The sequence below is a fragment of the Micromesistius poutassou genome (genome assembly GCF_964030765.1).
Source record: "Micromesistius poutassou genome assembly, chromosome: 14".
In the NCBI taxonomy this organism is placed as follows: domain Eukaryota; kingdom Metazoa; phylum Chordata; class Actinopteri; order Gadiformes; family Gadidae; genus Micromesistius; species Micromesistius poutassou.
This window is the reverse complement of record NC_140284.1, coordinates 4,411,300-4,433,628: the sequence shown is the minus strand read 5'-3', so window position 1 is coordinate 4,433,628 and position 22,329 is coordinate 4,411,300.

Sequence of the window (22,329 nt, the reverse complement as noted above, 5' to 3'; positions counted from 1 at the left end):
GCAATGGGTCTTGGTCAGAGGAGGGGGTGGACAGTGTGTGAGTGTGTGTGTGTGTGTGTGTGTGTGTGTGTGTGTGTGTGTGTGAGAGAGGGAGTGAGTAAATCAGTGTTTAGGGGCTGGGATCATTCGTCACCCACCCAACGGACAGACACGAGGTGTTGAGAGCGGTTTCACAGCGTTGCATTGAAACACTAACATATTGCCTGATACGTTGTCCCATCGGGGACCACTGAGAAACCAGTAGTAGCAGTAGTCCCAGTGGTCCCTAATGACACTCACATACACACACATATGCACATGCACGCACACGCACACGCACACACACAAAAACAAGATTTGCCAATAATAGTTTGACACTGTCAAGCATATATTAGTTAGTCCCATGAAGCCAGGCTCGCGTGGGATTAGACGGGGGTCTGTGCCTGCTCTACCCTAGGACTTTTGCAATGCAAATGCAAAACACCATGGTACAATCCTACAGAAATATTTAGATAGTTTCATAATGAGGGAAATGCATCATCTGAAGTCTCTATGGTAATTGTGTACACTTGGTAATTAAAGAAACAATGAATATGCCACATCTCTGAAGACACATTCTGTTTTTCTTTCCCAACGACTATGGAAATATAAATGGAAATTCTTGACAGAATTGCTGCGGATAGCAAATCTTCAAGAGAATACAAAAAATTGCAACGCTAGTGTTTTGACATTTCCCTCAAACCTATATATTGGTTTGTGTGGAACTATTTAAGCATATACCTGTCAGCGTGATCAAGCACGCCACCAGCAATCATTCCTGAACATACATAACTACTTCAGATAGTTAAATTGCCACGCAAAAGGAGGTAATCGCCCCTAGAACAACCAACGATAATCACCTATTTTTTCAGACGCCCTTCTTTGAACATTCTTTTACGAAAAGTTTCACAAACCACCCCCCCTCTCCGACAGGGGTCGGAGTGAGGCACCACTGAACGATTCGACACCCCTCAACACACACCATGACACCCGTTTAGAGCAACAGCGCCGCGGGCGCGACAGCGGTCCAGATAAGCCTATCAGCTTGAAGGACACGAACGCGGGGAAGGCAGCGCTGGGCTTCGGTGTCACGGACACGCGATATGGATGAGGCCGCATTTGCATGAGATGTATTATCCGGGCGGACCTCTGAAGATGACGTCCAATAAGTCTCTCCTGTGGACAAACAGGTAGAGGGCAACGCCAATGCCTCGAGCAATCCCGCCTCTCTTTCTAGCTCAGTTTATCCTACCGGTCGCTGGCGACGACTGAAACTACCTACGACTGAAACCTACAAACCTAAAAAACGATTTGATGTCTGGTTGAAGCCAGTATGAAGCATATCGAAAGATGATACTTCAAAAGTTAGTTTGAGCACAGCAAAAATAAATAACAAGGATTCTTCCAACAACAAAAAAACCGCTTGAGTTCACCCAGGCATGTTTCAGCACCATGGATAGCTCCGTACACTCTTACTGCAGGCAGAGCCGCGTATAATGAAACATTCTAACAACATACGGTAACATTACAACAACACGCTACGATCCAATGCTACCATAGGCTGCGCTGTGGCGTGGGGCCAGTTCAATAAGAGATGTGAAGCACGGCCAGATGGCGGTTGGACTTTTCTGTCGGCTTAATATGTCACCATATCGACAAAACAAAAAACCGTGCTTTGTGGACACCTCGCAAATTATTCATCCTCCCAGCCTCTCAGTGGCTGTGCCAGATCACGGGGGGGGGGAAAGGCGGTCACTATAAGCCCATATTACATTTCCGCTTGTTGGAATCGAATACAAACGGTTCAATTATGCTAAACGCTATATCTGCGCCGCTACGTACGCTAGGTGGGTCAACTCCTTCAAAACATCTGTTAAACGGCGTGTTGCGAGGAGAGAAAAAAACGAAAAAACGGGGGCATTACAACATAACAACGAAAATGAATAAGTGATGAATAAGGGAGGTGTGTGAGGAGGAGAGAGAGAGAGAGAGAGAGAGAGAGAGAGAGGCTCATGGACAGACACGCCCATGGTCCGGCCTCACTGTTTATACAACAGGCCACCACCATCATCATCATCAACATCATCATCATCCGTCACTCAAACCCCCTGCGTCATGCTGTATCCCCGCACGCTCCCACCCAGCGGGGGGCCGTCATGTCTCCCCACGGGGGGGGGGGGGCGCAGGGAGGGGGGGGGGAGAGGGGGGAGGGGGCGTTGCTCTACCGTCGGTGAGAATGTCAAACACAACCTCGACCGGCGAGGTGCTGGGAAAGGGCACCGTGGTTACAAAAGACTGGAACTTTGAGTCTCCGGTGGGGATGTGTGTGTGTGTGTGTGTGTGTGTGTGTGTGAGAGGGGGGGGGGGGGGGGGCGTGCGTGTAACCATTACATGAGCGTGGCGATACAAACGGCAGATGAGTATGTCCCGGAATAGAACAAAACTACTAGCACAACAAGAGCCTGGGATCATCCGTTAACTCGTACTGTATTTGTGCTTCTGTGTGTGTGTGTGTGTGTGTGTGTGTGTGTGTGTTTGTACCTGTGTGTGTGTGTGTGTGTGTGTGTGTGTGTGTGTGTGTGTGTGTGTGTGTGTGTGTGTTTGTGTGCATACCTGTGTGTGTGTGTGTGTGTGTGTGTGTGTGTGTGTGTGTGTGTGTGTGTGTGTGTGTGTGTGTGTGTGTGTGTGTGCTCGTGTGCATACTGTGTGTGTGTGTGTGTGTGTGTGTGTGTGTGTGTGTGTGTGTGTGTGTGTGTGTGTGTGTGTGTGTGTGCTCGTGTGCATACCTGTGTGTGTGTGTGTGTGTGTGTGTGTGTGTGTGTGTGTGTGTGTGTGTGTGTGTGTGTGTGCTTTCTCGAGCAAGCTTGTGAATAGACTTTCCCAGATACACACACTTTCACACTCACAATAGCACATGGACGAATGCAAGAATGGAAGGGGGGGGGATGGACGACGACGCCAAATAATAGCAATGAACAAAAATGCTTAAGTCTATAGGTTGTTGTTGTTTTTTTCATGTGAAACGATGCTGCGTGATATGATGCGCAGCGTATCCAGCCCGCTGTATATAGATGTCATGGCACTTCTCAACAGCCACCGCTGGTAGCTACACCTTCAGGGAAAACTCCCGGTTTACACCTTTATCTAAATCCGCTCCACGGCGTGGAGCACTAAGCCTGGCGGGCCGTTGAGTAAGACTGCACTGCAGTGGGGCTCCTTGTCATCTACAACACACTGCTCCCTCCAGCTCAACAACAATATAGAAAAAACACCTTAATGTTACACAATGTGGGCCTCTATAGACTCCTAAAGCACATATACACCGAAAGATTTCGCAAACGCTCGTCATGAAGTGCGGGCTAATACGGCGAAGCATCCCCTTACTTTTATTTTGGATTTGATTCTGCATCGCGTTGATCTGAAATGATACACTACACATCCGTACCGTTGTATATGTTTTAGTTTAAGCGATCCCGGGGTGCTTAACTTATCCCCCGAGTAGCCTACTGGTTAATCGCAACGGTCAGCGGCGAGAGAGAGGAGAGCTTTTTTTTTTTTGACAATGAACATTGCGTCTCCTTCACGGTGATTTACCGGAATGCTGTTAGAATAACTGCTGCAAGTGTCCGGTGGAAGCCAGGGTCCGGAGCAATCGATACGTGCTGCAATAACCGGAGCACTGATTCAATTAGGCTCGGCCAACTTTTACCAAATGCGGTCCGAGGACCTTGGTTGGTTTTTCGAGACCTTATACGACGGGATAAATGGGTCCTTACCTTCAACTCGAATCCAAAATGGTACGAAACCGTGTGTCAGTCAGTGGGGGAGGCTTCGCACATCACAGCTCCGGGTCAACGGGGAGAACACGTTTCCATGAAATGGGCAGAAGGAAGCCAGAGACAGAAGACTGGCTTCGACCAGGTCACCCATCCAGCCGGGTGTTTTAATCCAAACCGAATACCAGGGATCTCGAGTCGGTCCGTTGAGGGGGGGGGGGGGGATGAGAAGTGCGCCGAGCACACACACACACACACTCTCCCACGCAGACGTGACTTTGCGCACTTGAGATAAACGCGTTGATTTGGCAGAAACGGACAAGGAAGAAGAGAAAAAAAAAAGCCGATACAAAATAAAAATAAATGACAAATGTTAAAACAAACGGGTATGGATAGAGAACCGCAGAGAGAAGCGATCAGACCCCAGATCAGAGACAACCACTTTCACTCAAACCATGGTCCATCATCAGGAATCCTCTGGAGGCTGCCCCAAACCATCCTAAACGCAGCACTGGCGCGCTCTCCACTAACCCACTCCACGCTGTACATGGGGGAACGAAATGTATGGATAGAATCGCAAAATCCAATAGGGGGGGTTTCCTTCACAGCCCCGCTTCTGTGGTAGCGAATGCTTGCGCCCAGACCGGTCACTGCGCGGTCCTAGTGCACCGCGCACCGCTCACCGCGCTCTCTGCAACCGCGTAGTAGACGCTGCTGTACGGCAGCGGCACGCTTCTCGTCTTCACCTGCGGTTTGTCTGCTCATCGGTTCCGATGGGAATGAATGACAGGAAGGGAATCACGATATCCTGCGAGCTCCGATGACCCGAAATAAATGTAGACGTCGCACTGCTGGAAAAAGGAAATGGCAAAAGTCTGTGTCGAATCTGAGCGGCTCTGCTTGGTGTTCGTGTGTGTGTGTGTGTGTGTGTGTGTGTGTGTGTGTGTGTGTGTGTGTGTGTGTGTGTGTGTGTGTGTGTGTGAGAGAGAGAGAGAGAGAGAGAGAGAGAGAGAGAGAGAGTGTGTGTGGGCACATTGACAGCAATTTGAAGAGGATTTGGAGTATAAAGGCTACATTTCATGCCACATTCAAAAATCTTTCAAGTATTCCCACTGTGCAAATGTATGGGCTGCTGTATACAAACGTATACAATATATCCCATTCTTTATATATGACATAACAACATTTATACACTTATTATACACTTATTCAGCAAGCATGGCATACATCAATTTAAAACGTATATCTGTAAAATAATGTGTGTGTGTGTGTGTGTGTGTGTGTGTGTGTGTGTGTGTGTGTGTGTGTGTGTGTGTGTGCGCATGTGCGTGTGTGCTTGAATGTGTGTACGTGTGTGTGTGTTCATGTGTGTGTGTGTGTGTGTGTGCGTGCGTGTGTTTGTGTGGGTGTGGGGGGTGTATATGTCTGTGTGTGTGTGTATGCGTGTGTGTTTGTGTGGGTGTGGGGGGGTGTATATGTGTGTGTTTGTGTGTGTTTGTGTGTGTGTGTGTGTGTGTGTATGTATGCGCAGCATCTTTTTCAGTTTTAGAGTTTAAGAGACGTGCATAACAACAACACAAATCCTACTTTCATCATTTTGGATATTGTAACAAATATCTACAAATCATACAATCTGCAGCCTGTGTATTTTCACCTCTTACGTTTTGTCGTTGCTAAATTAACCACTCATGCACGAGCTTGGCTCCTCACTGACTGACTCCCTCTGACCTCCTCACTCACTTATGGAGACATTAGCATTTCTGCTGCCTGTTGAATATCAGACACACAGACAGAAGGTTAATGAGTGATGCACTATAAAGGCTCTCTCTCTCTCTCTCTCTCTCTCTCTCTCTCTCTCTCTCTCTCTCTCTCTCTCTCTCTCTCTCTCTCTCGCTTCGCTGGCCCGCCCCCTTTCCCTTTCCAAAACAGCGTGCACCAGCCGTGAATAATTCCAATTAAGACTGACTTTGTTAAAAAAAAAAAAAAAAAAAAAAAAAAATAGAGATATCTCATATCTCATAAGCATCATGCCCCACTTTCCAGGCCCGGCGGAAATAGATTTAGCATTAGATCGCAATCAGATAAAGAAACAATCTATTTCTTGGCTCTGAATAAAAATAATGCTCCTCATGGGACACACATCACAGTGCTACTCATAGACGAGATGGCCTCAGGTATTCGAAGCCGCCAGACCTCTCAGTGGCGTTTGCCGTCCCTGAACCTTTTTCTTTTATTGTCAGCATTGATTCAATGCTCCGCACCCCTGGCCTTGTTAAGCATTATTTACATACATATGGGTTTTTCAAAGTTGGGCTTTTAATCACTCAATTTCCCCACAGTCAAAGTGTGCACAAATGTACTTAGAGTGGCTTGTGTGCGTATGCTGGTGTGTGTGTGTGTGTGTAGAAGAATATTAAATTCTATTATATCTCAAAGGTGAAAGTAAACACCAGAACTGAATCCTAATGAAGTTATTTTTTATTAAGGCTAAGGCACTGGGCTAAGGCACTAAGCACATTTCACTGGTGAGTTTAACCAGTAAAGTCATTGTCCATTGCAGTATGTTTAAACAACATATTCCTCATCATATAACAAGATATGCCTCATCATCTATACAACACATGCCCCATCATGTAAAGAACATATTCCTAATCATGTTAAACATATATTCCTCACTGTGTAAACAACATGTTCCTCATCGTGTAAACAACGTGTTCCTCATCGTGTAATCAGCATATTCCTCACCGTGTAAACAACATATTTCTCATCGTGTAAACAAAATGTTTCTCATCGTGTAAACAAAATGTTCCTCATCGTGTAAACAACATATTCCTCACTGTGTAAACAACATATTCCTAATCATGTCCACAACATATTCCTAATCATGTAAACAACATATTCCTTTTCAGGCAAACACCATATTCCTTATCATTTATACAGGTCTTCAGACAAGCATAACCTTTAACATGAATACCTACACACATCCCATGAGGCAGGTGTCCTTTTGAATGATACATAAGTCGAACAGAGTTGATGCATACCTGCACAACGTTAAATTGTCAGCTGACCTGTATAAGTGTACCCTACTTTTCACATTTATGTTGTTGCTTCTTTTTCGTTTAAACACAGAGGCTAGATGTGCTATTCTGCAAAAAAAAAACTTGCAGATGCATGCCTATGCATAAATGACCGTGTGCATAGGTGCATGGCCGCTACGTAAAGACACACAACACAAAGATGTAAGTCATTTTACAATTTTCATTTTGATTGGGTCTTAGTTTTCATTATTATGCTGCTCCAAAATATAATTCCTTTCTTAAAGACTGACTGACATTAAATAGACTTTTTAGCAGTTATTATTCACCATTTACCATTGTAAAAAAAGACCTCTCCCTGTCTCATCAACGTAACTTAACAACGTTAGAAACGTCTTATGATGACGTTAACATTTCTGCAGGATGTCAGCAGTATTTCACGTGATCACATTTTGGCCAATCCAATCAAACCCAGACGGATCAAATCTTTAACCCTCAACATTCATTTGACATGGAGACCGGGATCCAGATATGTACACAACACTTAGTCAGGATTTAGAGGGACTGCATGTCAGAACCCCTGCACGCCTCACATTCTCTGTTCATCAAAGAAAAGTCTCTCTCTCTCTCTCTCTCTCCCTCTTTTGCTCTCTCTCTCTATCTCTCACACTCTCCCTCTGTCTCCGTCTCACTACATTAATCCATTTCTCTCCATTTCTCTCCATCTCTCTCTCTCTCTCTCTCTCTCTCCCTCTCTCTCTCTCTCTCGCTCTCCCGCTCCCTCTCCCTCCCTATCACTCTCCCTCTCCATCTCTCTCTCTCTCTCTCTCTCTCTCTCTCTCTCTCTCTCTCTCTCTCTCTCTCTCTCTCTCTCTCTCTCTCTCTCTCTCTCTCTCCCTCTCCCTCTCCCTCCCTATCTCTCTCCCTCTCCATCCCGCTGTGTGTGGATATTCAGCAGACATTCTCGTGCATGCTTTAAGGAGCCATGTTTCAGCTATTACACCACACTGGTCCACTTCCGGTGAACAGGGATGCGTGTTGAAAGGCGGTGAGAAGGCAGCGCTGCGGAGATAACACCTAATATATACACAAGACCGCAACCTGCCAAGATGAATCCCTGTCCAAGCACTGGCTCTCTGCATCTCTCCCTCCCTCTGTCCATCCGTCTCACTTTTTCTCCTCTCTTCTCTCTTTCTTTTTCCTTATCTGTTCTTCCCCTTGCCTTCTTGCCTTTACTCTGATGCCCTCTCCAATGTGTGTGTGTGTGTGTGTGTGTGTGTGCACGCACACTCGCACACTCAGCCATAGGCACACATGCACATATGCAAAAACACACAGACACAGAACCCCACACACACATATACACATGCACACACACACACACACACACACACACACACACACACACACACAAATGTACGAACACAGAGACACACAAACACACACGCACACTCACACACACACACACACACACACACGCACACACGCACACACGCACACTCACACACACACGCACACACGCACACGCAAACACAGTCGCGTGGCGAGGCGAAGCGATATGGCAGGTGTTGGGTTGGGGAAGCAGACTGATACATGCCCATTGCCTAATTGCAGGGTTATGAAATCTGCAGGTTCCCGATGCCAGGCAGTTTTCCAGCGGATGCCAAGCAGTTGCCATGACAGCAAGTCGCGACCCCTATGTAATTGTAGAAATGGTTCCGGTTGCCCCCCCTGCTCATCTGCCATGCACATCTGTGCCAGCTGCAAAAAAAAAAGAAGAAAAAAAAAAGACCCAAAGAAAGGCAAAATGGAAACCAAATAGTAGCGTACATCTGCATACAAACACGTCGTCAGATCAGAACGGAATGATTCTATTCATGCAAACGCAATTATAATCGTTCAATCAATCAAATTATTCTTTGGCGAATTGATTGAAATTGCATGTGTTTAAAGAGCAAGTCGTTCTTCTTCAAGGATTTCCGACGGAGGGCTTTGTCAAAATTGGCTGTCTACGGATTCCCATAGTCTGACAAAACCGTCGTACTCTTGCAAGTTCACATTCAGTTTCTCTCTACAGATCAGTCAGGCCGGGTTGGAAACCTCGGTCAAAATCAAGGACAGTTTGGACATCGACAGCGCAATCAAAAACAACAATGTTAGAAGATGAACAAGGCGTTTGCACAGAAGGCTTAATGTCTGACCTGAGCAGGAAATGTTTTCGCTTTACCTTCGGATTCCGGCAGATTCCGGCGGAGCAAAGAGAGCAAGGGCGCCGTTTCATTATTTTATCTGATTGGCTTGGCATTTTTGATATGCGGAAAACAATTTGTGCCCGGAACAGGCCAGGCTGGATATTCATTTCGAATTGCAAATTTGAATAGCTGGAGAGAATCTCAGGAGGCTCGCATTTCTGAGCTCCATAAACAAATTCCACTGGGAGTTTCCCCAGCACCGCTTCAGCCAAGGAAGGCAAGGTTTCATTGGCTGAACAATCACTTGCGAATAGTCAGAATACTGCGGCTGGAATACAATTGACAATAGTGTATTGTGTTGTCTGTTTATGACTTCAATAGCGACGAGGACTGTGACATTATAAGACGGTGACCGGTGACAGTGACCGGCCTGGTCACTCAATGAGCCACGCGCTCACCACGAGTAGTTTCATGTAGATCCATCCAGAAGGTGACGTTGTGAGGAGCCAGGGGAGACGGAGAGCAATGGACATATAAAGAAACAGGGCGAGAGAGAGGTTTTGTAGGCCAGTGAGAAAGCAAGAGGCTAAACACAAAGTCAATACACCACCTAAGACTCTCACACTCTCTGAACATCTTACACACACAATCACACCACAAATGATTCAGTATATTTCCTTGCAAAGTCATAGGTATTCTGAAGCCTCCAGCGTTGACCTTTGAGATCGGAATTCAACACACTTCTTGGAAAAATTCAGTCAAAAAAGACAGACAAGGGTACTTTCTGACATGTGATTTTGATACTACACAGCGCCTCGTCCTCACCCGTCAACGTCACTCCTCCCTCATCTTTCTCCATCCATTTCGCTTGTTCCCTCCCTCAGCCGCTCGCTCTCTCTCCCTCTCACTCCCTCTCATCACCCCTCTCTAGTGGACACAGTGGTGTTTGGGTTTGTCTTGAGGGAGCAGCAGGCAGTGCAATCCAGGTTGTATTCTGCCGTTGTTTCCCTCTTTGGCTGGCCTACCCTGTGCTGAGAGCTCATTTCACAGCATCTTACCAAGACGGAGCACCCCTTACCCACCACCACCACCACCACCACCCACCACCACCACCCCTCAGCCTCCTCCCCATTCTTTTCCCAAAGCACCCCCTTATGAGAAGTGCAGCCAAAGCTAAATATTTCAGCAGAGAAGAACTGGATGTACTTCCCTCACAAGCTGAATTCAAACCATTTCCAAGCAACCTAGAAATGATCTGACTCTGAGTGAAATAATGAGGAGACAAACTCCCTCCTAAACAGTGTGTGAGGGAGAGATGAGGGAGATCACCGCTTGGTGACCTCCTGGCGTGTCATTTAAATCAGATTCAGATTTAATTCAGCCAATTCATCATTTTCAACCTCTCCAGTCCATACACACAAATTAAAAAAATTAAAAAAAAACTCACAGAGACGACAAGACAAGATAGTTATGTGTCAGAGGCAACAGATTAACATACATATGTAAGCACAGAACATGATGTAGTGCTTGTGTATGTGTGTGTATATGCGAGGATGTGTGTATTTGTGTGAGTGTGTGAGTGTGTGTGTGTGTGTGTGTGTGTGTGTGTGTGTGTGTGTGTGTGTGTGTGTGTGTGTGTGTGTGTGCTCGCACGCGTGTGAGGTTGTACTATGAGTGTGTGCGTGTGTATGCACATGTGTGTGTGTGTGTGTGTGTGTGTGTGTGTGTGTGTGTGTCCGTGCGGTCTTCAGCACGTGCCATGTGTGTGTGTGTGTGTTGGGAACATTGAGACACTTGTCAACATCATTAGCCAATCTCATTAGGGTCTCCCATCTAACCTGAATTATACATCAAGCAGCCAATCAAACGTGTGCGTTCAGAGCTGTCATGGGAGCGTTCCTGATGCTGCTCATGCAGGACGTGGGGGCCTTTCATCAGCGCACTGGAGATACGCGCCCCGCGGTCCAACGGGACACTGGGAGGAGCATGGAGATGGAGGATAGTGGGGAGAGAGCGAGATAGAGACTCAGAGAGAGAGAGAGAGAGAGAGAGAGAGAAGAGGTTTTAAGTCCCACAGGCAATGATTTGCAGCTTCACACATGCTCAATGCTGGCTTTCGTCTCCATGATAGGAGAGAGAATGGAGAGCACAGAGAGTACAGATAATATAACACACACGGGACGAGAGTCTAATGTGTGTGTGTGTGTGTGTGTGTGTGTGTGTGTGTGTGTGTGTGTGTGTGTGTGTGTGTGCTTGTGTGTGTGTGTGTGTGTGTGTGCGTGTGTGTGTGTGTGTGTGTGTGTGTGTGTGTTAACTTAAGGTTAGACCAGCTAATTGGGCACACAAACTGCTCTGTGTACCGTTTCACTGCAAGCACTGCAAATTGTGTTCATATTCAGGTGTTTAGTTTGTATATTTTGCATAAAAATATGTTAGAATAATAGCCTAATAAAGGCCTATATATCTTTTAAATAAATGGGATCAATATGACTAATAATAATAATAATATGAATTATAAAAATATGAATGAAAACCATCCCCAGCCTTGGTCATTTAAAAGATAGAGGCCCCTCACATCTCCCTCTCATTCCACTCCTAACGTATTTGCGTCTGCATCAAAGCTTGAATCCAGATTCCCCAGCTCTTTGTTCCGAGTTTCTGAGAGAAATAAAGGAAATCTCCGGATTGATTGAGCCTCGGCTGAGCAGCTTTCATTCTCACCCATAATTTAAAGTAATTCTGACCAAAAGAAAAATGTGCTCCAGCTAAAAGGTTACATAACTCGGAACAAAAGCGATGAATGCAGAAGTCCATAGTGCGGGTTTAACTTGACCCTGTGCTGGTTGTCCCCTTGTGCAGTTTAAAACACGGAGCAAACCCTCTCTCACGCAACCATAATCAACGCGGTCAGACAGAAAGCGGCAGCAGAGTCCTCAATGGCGTTCAATATCATATGTATATTCATAACTCTTATTATGCTCTTTCAATGCAAGGTTAGCGAGCGGATACAACCTGATGCTGGAACTCTTACTCATCGGGCGTCGCATATTGTTTTTTTATGTCCAAATATGGGCGTCCATCCCTACATCCCTCCCTGTCGCCCCTGGTGCTCATTAACATATAAATGGATGAGCCATAATGTCTGCTCTGAAGCAAAGTTTAGACAGCAAGGTCAGCCAAGAATCGGTAATTAAGGCAATGCTTAAAGTGTGGCAGTTCTGCTTATTAGCAGCGCAGGGGCCTGGGATCCAGCACAGGGAAAATGGAAATGAAATCTATCTCACTGCCGGAAAAGCCTGCAGGAAGTCTGCGCCGCGGCGTGTAAAACAATTACAAAGTATTACGCGGTCATGCAGCGGGCTGGAAGAAGCCCTTCTCCTTGCCTCTAACCGCCACTCACTAATTGTTTACCTTGATTTTGGCAAGTCACACACTCACATGCGTGGCCCCCCCCTTACTATGTGTGTGTGTGCGTGTGTGTGCGTGCGCGTGGGCACCCGCGTGTGTGTGTGTGCATGTCATAGAGCCAGGTGGTCATTTTTCGACGCGTGTGTATGTCATGCAGTGATGTCGATATTATTGATGTCTGGGCAAACATTGACATGTAGCCCTTAAGACCGAAACTTTGAGGACCTTAACGAGCTGCAGATCGGGTTACCTCTCGGGCCCACTTTGGCCCGCACAGTGGAAGAGAGGGGCCGCCGCGAAGCCTGATCAATAACATAATTCACTCCCTTTCTTTACCTTCACGTGAAACTGCAATAACAGCAAGAGTTCTGTTATTGGGATGAAGGACAAAGGAGAAGTTTTTCAACAGAAGTCGAACGGAGCGCGCCCCCATTGTGTGCCGAGGCCTAGCAGAGGGTAAAGAGGAGCGTAGATCTGCATTTAAATTGTCTGACAAAGACAAAGGTACGCACCCCCGGCGCCCCCGTCTCTCTCTCTCTCTCTCTCTCTCTCTCTCTCTCTCTCTCTCTCTCTCTCTCTCTCTCGCCCCATCCCCGTTGAAGCTGCAGAGGGTGTGACCGTCTCGTAGCGCTGCCACCTAGCGCTCAGTCCTCCTTTCGCTCAGTCCCCCCCCACCCCCCCCCCCCCCCCCCCCGTGACCTCCCGAGACCCCCGCAGGCAGACCCCCGGACCTCGTGGGAGGAGGAGTTGACAGCTCCTCCTGTCACGAAACGGAAAACACGCAAAGTCACTTTATTCAAAGTAGGACTGGAGTGAATAATCTCCATCAAAGTTTCTCTGTGTTATTTTGCAGTGGTCATGTCTCGGGGGGGGGGGCCGCTTCAACAACGGTTGCCCGCTTGAAGAACTCGATTAAGAAAGCCGTAGCCTCAGGCACCCCCCCCCCCCCCCCCACCGAGCCGACGTCAGGTGGGGTAGCAAACGGAGGGAGGGTCCTCCGCACCACCCCTAGACGTCTCTCTCTCTCTCTCTCTCTCTCCGCGGCCCGACTTGGGCCACGCAGTCTAAGAAACACGAGTTGTTGGTCTCAAAGCCTCTTCAACGATAAAGGGAACTTTTCTCCACTGCCGACGGTACTGATCTGTGCATCAGCGCTTTGGACCGCCGGAAAAACATCCAGTTGTTTCAAGGGTGTCTCCCTCCATTCACTGTTCACTATGTCCTTCTCTCTGTCTGTTTAGGCTGAACAAGTCCATTTCATCACAAAAGGTCCCACTTTATTAAGGGGTGGGTGGTGGGTGGTGGTGATGGTGGGGAGATTCGCGATGGTGTTGGGTTTTGGTTGGTGAAGCCGGTGAAGTTGGGTATTTGTGCTTGCTGTAGGGATGGGGGTAGTGGCTGGCAGTGGTGACGGTGTTAATGGGGTGGTGCGTGGTGAAGGTGGTGGTAGATGGCGTTGTGTGTGCCTTGCTGTGACGGTGACATTGCTGGCGGGAGGGGTGGATGTTAAGGTGGTGTCGGTGGGGGTTTGGAAAGGGGATCAGTGTTCGCAGGAGCGGCGGTGGTGGGTGGTGGTCAGGGTGGTGGGTGGTGAGGAACATGGTGGTGGTGGTGGTGGTGGTGGTGGTGTTCAGGATGGTGGGTGGTGGTGGACGGGGTGGTGGTGGTGGTGGTGGTGATGAACTTGGTGGTGGTGGTGGTGAAAGTAGTGGTGGTGGTGGTGATGGTGGTGGTGGTGGTGGTGGTGGTGGTGATGATGGTGCTGGTGGTGCTGGTACTGGTGGTGGTGAAAGTGGTGGTGGTGGCGGTGGTGGTGAAAGTGGCGGTGGCGGCGGTGAAAGTGGTGGCGGAGGTGGGTGGTGGTGAAAGTGGTCGTGACGCGTCGTGTGGTGACGGGTGGTGGCGGTGGCGGCGGGGGGGGGGGGGGGGGGGTGGCTGGGGTGTAAGGTGGTGTTGGTGGTGGATGGGTCAGGGCGGGGTTAGGAGAGGAAACATGTCCCTGAGTGTCCCGTAGGACTGCAGTGAGAGTGCTGTGACAGTGGAGAGCAACAGCACAAACACATTATGAGTGCAGCCGTACCAAAAAAAAAAAACGGTGCACAGATAAAGCTACAAGCTCCGCTGTCAAGGGGTTCTGAATCAGTTGCTCTCACAAAACCTGCGTAACGCCGTAAACAACCCCACGCAGTGTACACACGGGACGCTTCTCCAGAAAGAAGTCATGGAAAAAAAGGCCCCGGAGAGTTCTCGGACCCGCCGTGACCCAGTTTCACACAAAGTTTTGTTTGCTCAAGACGGCTTCCCCCGACGTAGCTGCAGACGTTTATACGTGTGTGGTGTACAACGTTTGAATGCGATATATGGTAATTGTATGGTTAAGAATCAACAAACACACACACACACACACACACACGCACGCGCGTGCATGTGTGTGTGTGAGCATGGCGGTGCGGGTGTTCTCCGTCATGGCGTTGCCAACATACCTCTCCGACTGGGAAGAGAGGGCGAGGACAGCTGCCTGAACATCTGCTAACGCTGTGTCACTCAGAAACCCCCCACCCCCCCCCCCCCCCCCCCCAGGGTGGGGATGAAAACAGCGGTCGGCAAAAGGAAGAAAACGCCGGACAAAAGCTCCGATGACGTTTTCGCCCGAGCAAAACGAAATTGAACAAAAAAAAAGTCTCAAAATGGATGGTTCTGTTAGTGTGGAGTAGCCTAGCATCTTCTGGTGTTTTCCATCATCGTAGCTTCTATGCCCGCCTCGCTCTAAGGTTTCTGTCACTTGTTTTTCTGTGGCTTGTTTTGGCCAAGACGAACCGCACTGGAGTTGATGCAGTTAGGATGTCAGGCATCCAGTTTCCCCTGGCCCATGGGTTTGTTTTTGGGGTTTGTGCGTGTGTGAGTGTGTGTGTGTGTGTGTGTGTGTATGTGTGTGTGTGTGTGTGTGTGTGTGTGTGTGTGTGTGGGTGTGTATGTGTGTGCACGCGCCTTTGTCTGTGTTGTCCTGGGTGTGTATGTGGGTGGTGCGTGCGCTGCGTGTGTGTGTGTGTGTGCAAGGCCAATGCAATCAAGAGTCCATTCAGGCTGTCTGAACACAATCAGGGTCCGCCGAGTGTAGGCTGGCACTAATTGACTCCTCAAATGGAGAGTTTCTTGGCTGCACGGCTGTCATACAGAGCGTCATTTGTTTTTGAGCACACACAATTAGAACGCAAACTCGCACACTGTCTTTCTCAATCCAGATGACAAAACACACAAATAGGGCTTTCTAATTTGCCCTCTTTTCGGCATAAAGAGGCGAACGCCGCACTGAATAAGCCTGTTTAGAACTGGAAGACAAAACAGCGAGACAGGACTTGCTTTTTACGCAAAGTTAGGGAGTCAACAAAGAGACAGCGACAAAAGATGAAAAACAACATTGCCAACAAGACAAACATTCTCATTCCACGCCTTCCACAAGTAGACTTCAGCGTTGTCGAGGAAACTATGGGAGATTTAGAGAGCCTTACTTAAAACATCTATCAGTTTCGAATAGTTCAAGGGAACTTTTGTTTTTTTTGGATGGATGCCATGGACCCAAGCAAATATTGTTTTGAGTTTTTAACAAGGTATTTTAAAAAGAAAACAACAAGGAACAGGGGCTAGAGCTGGCGTCGATCAGTAATAGCCTAGAGTGACAAAAGAAGGGGCGTTCAGTGTGTGACTTCATCATTTTGCGGTGAATAGTTTTGCATGAATATCTGTTGTGAGACATGATACGCTGTGATGGATTTGCTCTGCGGCCAAATGAGTCTAATTAAATCAATGCAGGGTTTTTTTTTCTCAAAACACCGCAAATCACTTTGGGTCAGGTGAATTGCTTACCTTTGAAATAACAAAGTTAAAGTTGCCATCTCAGGGATAGCTCTTTTTTTTGTCTTCTCCTTTTCACCTTATCAAACTATCTCTCTCTGAGGCTCTCTGACTGCGTCTCTCACTCCGGCTGTACCTCTCTCAGACACACACACACACGCACGCACACACACACACACACACACACATGCACACACGCGCACACACACACACACACACACACACGCACGCACGCACGCACGCACGCACGCACGCACGCACACACACACACATGCACACACACACACACACTCATGCGCACACATGCGCACACGCTAACAAACACACTTACACGGACACACACACACAAACACGGACACACACACACACACACACAAACACAAACACGGACACACAAACACGGACACACACACACACACAAACACAGACACACACACACACACACACACACACACCCACCGGACACACACACACACACACACAAGTGCTTGAAGCCTCTTCATCAATGGACGGCTGGCCCCTTATTTAATTTCCACAAATATCTTTTTAATGAAGCAACATATTAGATCCCGGGCCCAATCAAGATGCACGCTGAGACGTTGATGCTGCGTTCTCTCTCTTTTTTTTTTCCGGGGCTGGTCTTTACTCCATTAGGGTGGGCTGGCGGACCAGTGTGGGCGTGTCATTAGCTGTAAGCTGATCTGGGGCGCGTGGGAGCGAGAGGCTCCAGCCTGACAGCCGGGGGGAAGATTAGTATGAAGGATGTTCCTCATTTGTTAAGTGCTCATGCTAACGCTATCCATCCACGTTATGAAGTGACACTCCGTCTTGGTCCAGCCGCCGCCGCCGCCGCCGCAGCCGCCGCAGCCGCCGCAGCAGCCCCCCCCCCCTCCCTCCCCCTGAGATCAGCACAGACGGAAATTAAATCGGAACTGGGGATGAACCCGTGTTGATATCTGGTATTCCTTGTCCGTGGGGTTTCACAACGTCGAGCTTGTGTTGATTTTTTTTCAACGTGTTGCTTTTTTTTGTTTTGGGGGTTTATTCTTGTCTTATTTAATTTCATTGATGGAAAAAGACTTGCCTGGACGCGTGGCACTAACATTGCCCTGACTGAAATCATTCCGCCTTCCAAAGTAAAGTCCTGAAAAGTATGTTTAAGTGCAACATTTGCAGACGCGTACTGCGTTTTTCATTTTAAACGCAGACCATAAGTGGAACACCGTTACTTTTGATTCAGAATCCTTGGCTACGTCTCACATCACCAAATAAAAATGCGTATGTGTGAACTGGACACGGCAACAACGTGAACAGGCAATATTATTGGTACCATCTTCCGCACTGGAGCGGCTGGAGTAGGCAGCATGATGCGTTGTGCGGGAGATGGGGGCGGCTACACAAATACGCCTGCGTTGCGTCATGCCAGTGATGCAGCATCGAAAGTTGGCAAAGTCGGGCCCCTGACCTCCACGAGGCCCCATTAAGGAAAGAAGTTTGAGAAAGTAGTGCCATTCCTACACCCTCGGAGCCCACACAGTCAGCCCATCGCACGGCTTATGTAACTGCAAGATAGAGAGAGGCGGAAAAAACCAATGAGAGAGAGAACGAAGGAAGGAAGTAAGGAGGGAGAGAAACAGAGAGAGAAACAGAGAGAGAGAGAGAGAGAGAGAGAGAGAGAGAGAGAGAGAGAGGGAGAGAGAGAGATGGAAGCAAACAGAGGAGAGATTATAAAAGGTGGAGTGGAGAACACGTCGAAGACACGGCAGTATTTGTAGAAGCAACTCGCTCCACTTGCTGTACATACACATACAGTATTTGCGAAAGAAAGCCCCGAAAGTCTACAGCACTTTATTGTTGCAGGCATTTAGAAGGAATCCTTTAGGGAACCCGAAGAGTATACGGAGGAGCAACTGTGATGGAAATAACCTTCATGCACCGACAACAGTGTTCTGAGTGCACCACTTCACCGCGTGAACACACACACACAACATGCACCGAGTTCAATCCTCTCATCGCGAGACTGGGACGTTTAATACATTTGATTAAAAGTTAAAGGTCGAACACTTTGACATGGGAAAAGACACACACACACACAATCACACACACACACACATAGACACACAAACACACACACACTCGCATACACACACACACACACACACACACACACAAACACACACACTCTCACACACTCCCCCCCCCCCACACACACACACACACACACACACATAGATTTTGTGATAGCGGCGTATAGGGTTGTGGTGGCTGAGCACCAGCGCTGCCGCCCTGCCTGAAGAGATCCACTGTTTGCACCCCTGGTCCTTCCACTTAGGCATCGGATGGCCCTCGTGACCCCTCTGTGGTCGGTGGAGAGGTGGACTCTTGTGCATCGATTAGTTTTACCTTCCTCTCATTTTATTTGCGTGGCTGTTATTATTTTTATTCTGAGGAATACACCCAGCGAGCTCAGATACTATTGGACTTACATAGAGAAACATCAAACATTGAACGTTGAATCTCTAGCTACGTCCAGGCCTATCCTATTTAAAAGTCTCAGTTCGAGATGTCTGTGTTGACACACACATAGCCACCGACACACGCGCACACGCACACACGCGCACACACACACACACACACACATAATGTGTGGCTCATTAATCATGACAGGGTCAATTGTTGTGGAGCTACGACCATTTAAGTGTGTCGTCGTTCAATACCATTGGTCCATAGCTGCCATATTGTTTAGTCGAGTGGCCTCAACAAATTCAGATCTAGTATGCCACAAAGACTGACCACACACACACACACACACACACACACACACACACACACACACAGAGCTTGTTTGATAGCAGCAGCTAGCAGTGAGTGCACAGTGCAGTACCTTCCCAGCCCTCCGTGCTGGGTTCTGTCAGTGGCTTGTAAGCTTTGTAATGTGTCTTTTGATAGAGCAGCAGTCATGGTTTCCAGCCCACAGAACAGAAACATTGTCTCCATGGAACCCCAGAAATAGGTCATGCTCTGCTCTCTGATCTGCTCACTGTTACGTAAAATACACTGCGCCTTCTACACAGCCCTGCTACATGCTCCTACGCGCCTGTCGCTAGCGCTCGGTCTGGGCTAACACACACACACACACACACACACACACACACACGCACATGCATACATGCACAAGTGCACACACACACACACACACACACACACACGCACACACATGCACGCACATGCACACATGCACGCACATGCATACGTGCACACACATGCATACGTGCACACACATGCATGCATGCACACACGCATGCATACACGCACACACACATGCATACACGCACGCGTGCGGCGGGGCTAATGATAAGCAGGGAATTAAGACATCAGCACTGAAGAGAGAGAGATACACAGAGAGAGAGAGAGACAGAGAGAGAGAGGGTGTGAGAGAGAGAGCGAGAGAGAGGGGGGGGGGGAGAGGGAGAAAGAGAGAGAGAGAAAGAGAGAGAAAACTCTCAATAGCACAATTCTGAAAGAACTAAATCACAGCAACAATATCCTGCCTTCCAGACAGCAAGAAAAGCAGCAGCTTGTAGCCGGCAGGGTGTTGCAGGGATTTCGGCATTCATTTGAACAAAATCAAGGTATTACGTTTTCCATTTGAGGTAACAGGATGATATTAAACACAAGCCAGTCAGCGAAGTGATGAATCACGAAGAGGGCTCGCAAGCTGCTGAAATGAAGACGTCTCTATCGGGGACTTAAACACACTGCAGCTGTCTGCGTCTGTTCATCCAGCAAACCCCCTTTTCTTAATCGTCCCTTCCCTTCTCTACTCTACTCTACTGCTGTTGTTGTTGGTTTTATCCCCCCCAGTTTGCCAGGGACAATCCCCCCTCCTTTAAATGTTACTTCTCCTCCCCCTCAGATGAATCTTATTACGGCTGATCACAGCCGATGGTTGACGATAACGCCATTGTTGTTTGTTGTCAGATGAAAGCGCCGGAGATGAGAGGCCATCTTTAATGCCACTGGGAAAGATCATCCGCGGTCCCTTTCAACTCCCTATTGATCCCCCACCCCCCCCCCACCGCAACATGACGCCTATTGATTATCAGCACCGGGTAAACAAACACAGTTTGAGATTCCACAACTCAAACGCTCCTCGGTAGCCGCCCTGTAGCGGAGGTGGCGGGGGGAGGTGGGGTTTAAATGGTTGTGGTTATGAACTGGAGGTGGACTCCATTTCACGTGGCGGCGGGAAAAGACTGATGCCGATGGAGCGTGTGTAAAAGAATGAAATAACACGCGGCGGTTTGGGCGCAGCGCGGGAGGGAGGGAGGGAGGAATGCGTCCGAGTAATTTCCAATGATATCCCTGACGGTGATTCAGATCTCTTCCTTCCCCCCCAGCACATGTGGAGGAACGGGGAGGTGTGTGTGTGTGTGTGTGTGTGTGTGTGTGTGTGAACAAAGTGCCTACTGTTTCTACATAAACAGAGAAAAGACAAATATAATGGGCCCAATTTCGAATAGACGGAACAAAAGCCTAACGCAACTGACAAGAGTAAACGCAGGATCTACAGTTCAATTCAATCCAATACATTTTCATGACTGAGCAAAGGGGGAAAATATGACGTCTCCTTCTCTTTTCTGACAGATGAAAACCATCAATCAATGCGTGCGACGTGTTTTCGTTCAATCATTCTCTGCGGCTGTTTTAATTTTTTTGTTTAAAATAAATGTAATTCATTTTGTTTGTACAGTTACATGTCAGCAGTCCTGACAAACAATGATTAGAGAGAGACTTGGGAAGAAGGCAAAAGGCTGCAAAATATGTACGGCCTCTATGGAAGACGTCAAGCGTCAACCGTCCCTGTTGGTGATTCATAGACGTGTCTATGATGCAAGGAATTCAACTCTCTGCAGGGGCGCTCTGTGATCGTGTGAACAGACAGCATTCAATGAAAATGGTCGACTTTCATGACTCGTAGTCATATACTGCTTGATACTATAGCTTCAAGGTCGTTTGAGCACATTTGTACACATACGCACCCACCCACACACACACACCCACACACACACACACACACACACACACACACACACACACACACCCCAACACAGAAACGCATGCACACTGACCCCATCAAACACAAACACAAACGCACACACACATACAAACATACAAAGATATATAACACACACACACACAAACAAACATCCCCCAGCACACCGCAACACACACACACACACACACACACACAATGAGAAGATTTAAAAAGGGTACAAACAGAGACACCTAAGGCCATGGCGCACACAAACCAACATCCCCCCCCCCCCCCCCTCCCCCCAACACACACACACACACACACACACACACACACACACACACACACACACACACACACACACCCAACTGAATGCATGCGGGGCGCTGCGCAGGCTCCATTCTGATGAATTGGTGAATAATGTCATCACTGGTCCCTGCAGGGAGAGAGGCATTACTGCTATGTATCTCCTCACTCTGCCAATTGCCACGCGGTTGACCTACAAGCAGCCAGTGCCAACGGCGTGTTGCACCAGCTGAATGACACCTCACGTCCTCTAGGGGCACCCTCCCACTCACTGCCCCCCCCGACCCCCCCCCCACACACCCACACCCCCACACCTACCAACTCATCCCCAAAGGGTCGATTAGGCCAACCTACTTTGTTCTGACCCCCTGGGGCTGGCATAGTGGAGGGTACCTGTGTGTGTGTGTGTGTGTGTGTGTGTGTATAGTGTGTGCCTGTGTGTAGTGTGTGCGTGTGTGTGCCTGTGTGTAGAGTGTGTGGGTGTGTGTGCGTTTGCGCGCTTGTGCGTGCATGTGTGCGCATGCGTGTGTGTGTGTGTGTGTTTGCGCGCTTGTGCGTGCATGTGTGAGTGCATGTGTGCACGCTTGTGCGTGTGTGTGCGCGCGTGTGCGTGCGTGTGCATGTGTGTGTGTGTGTGTGCGCGCGTGTGCGTGCATGTGTGCACGCATGTGCGTGTGCGCGTGTGTGTGCGTGCGTGTGTGTGC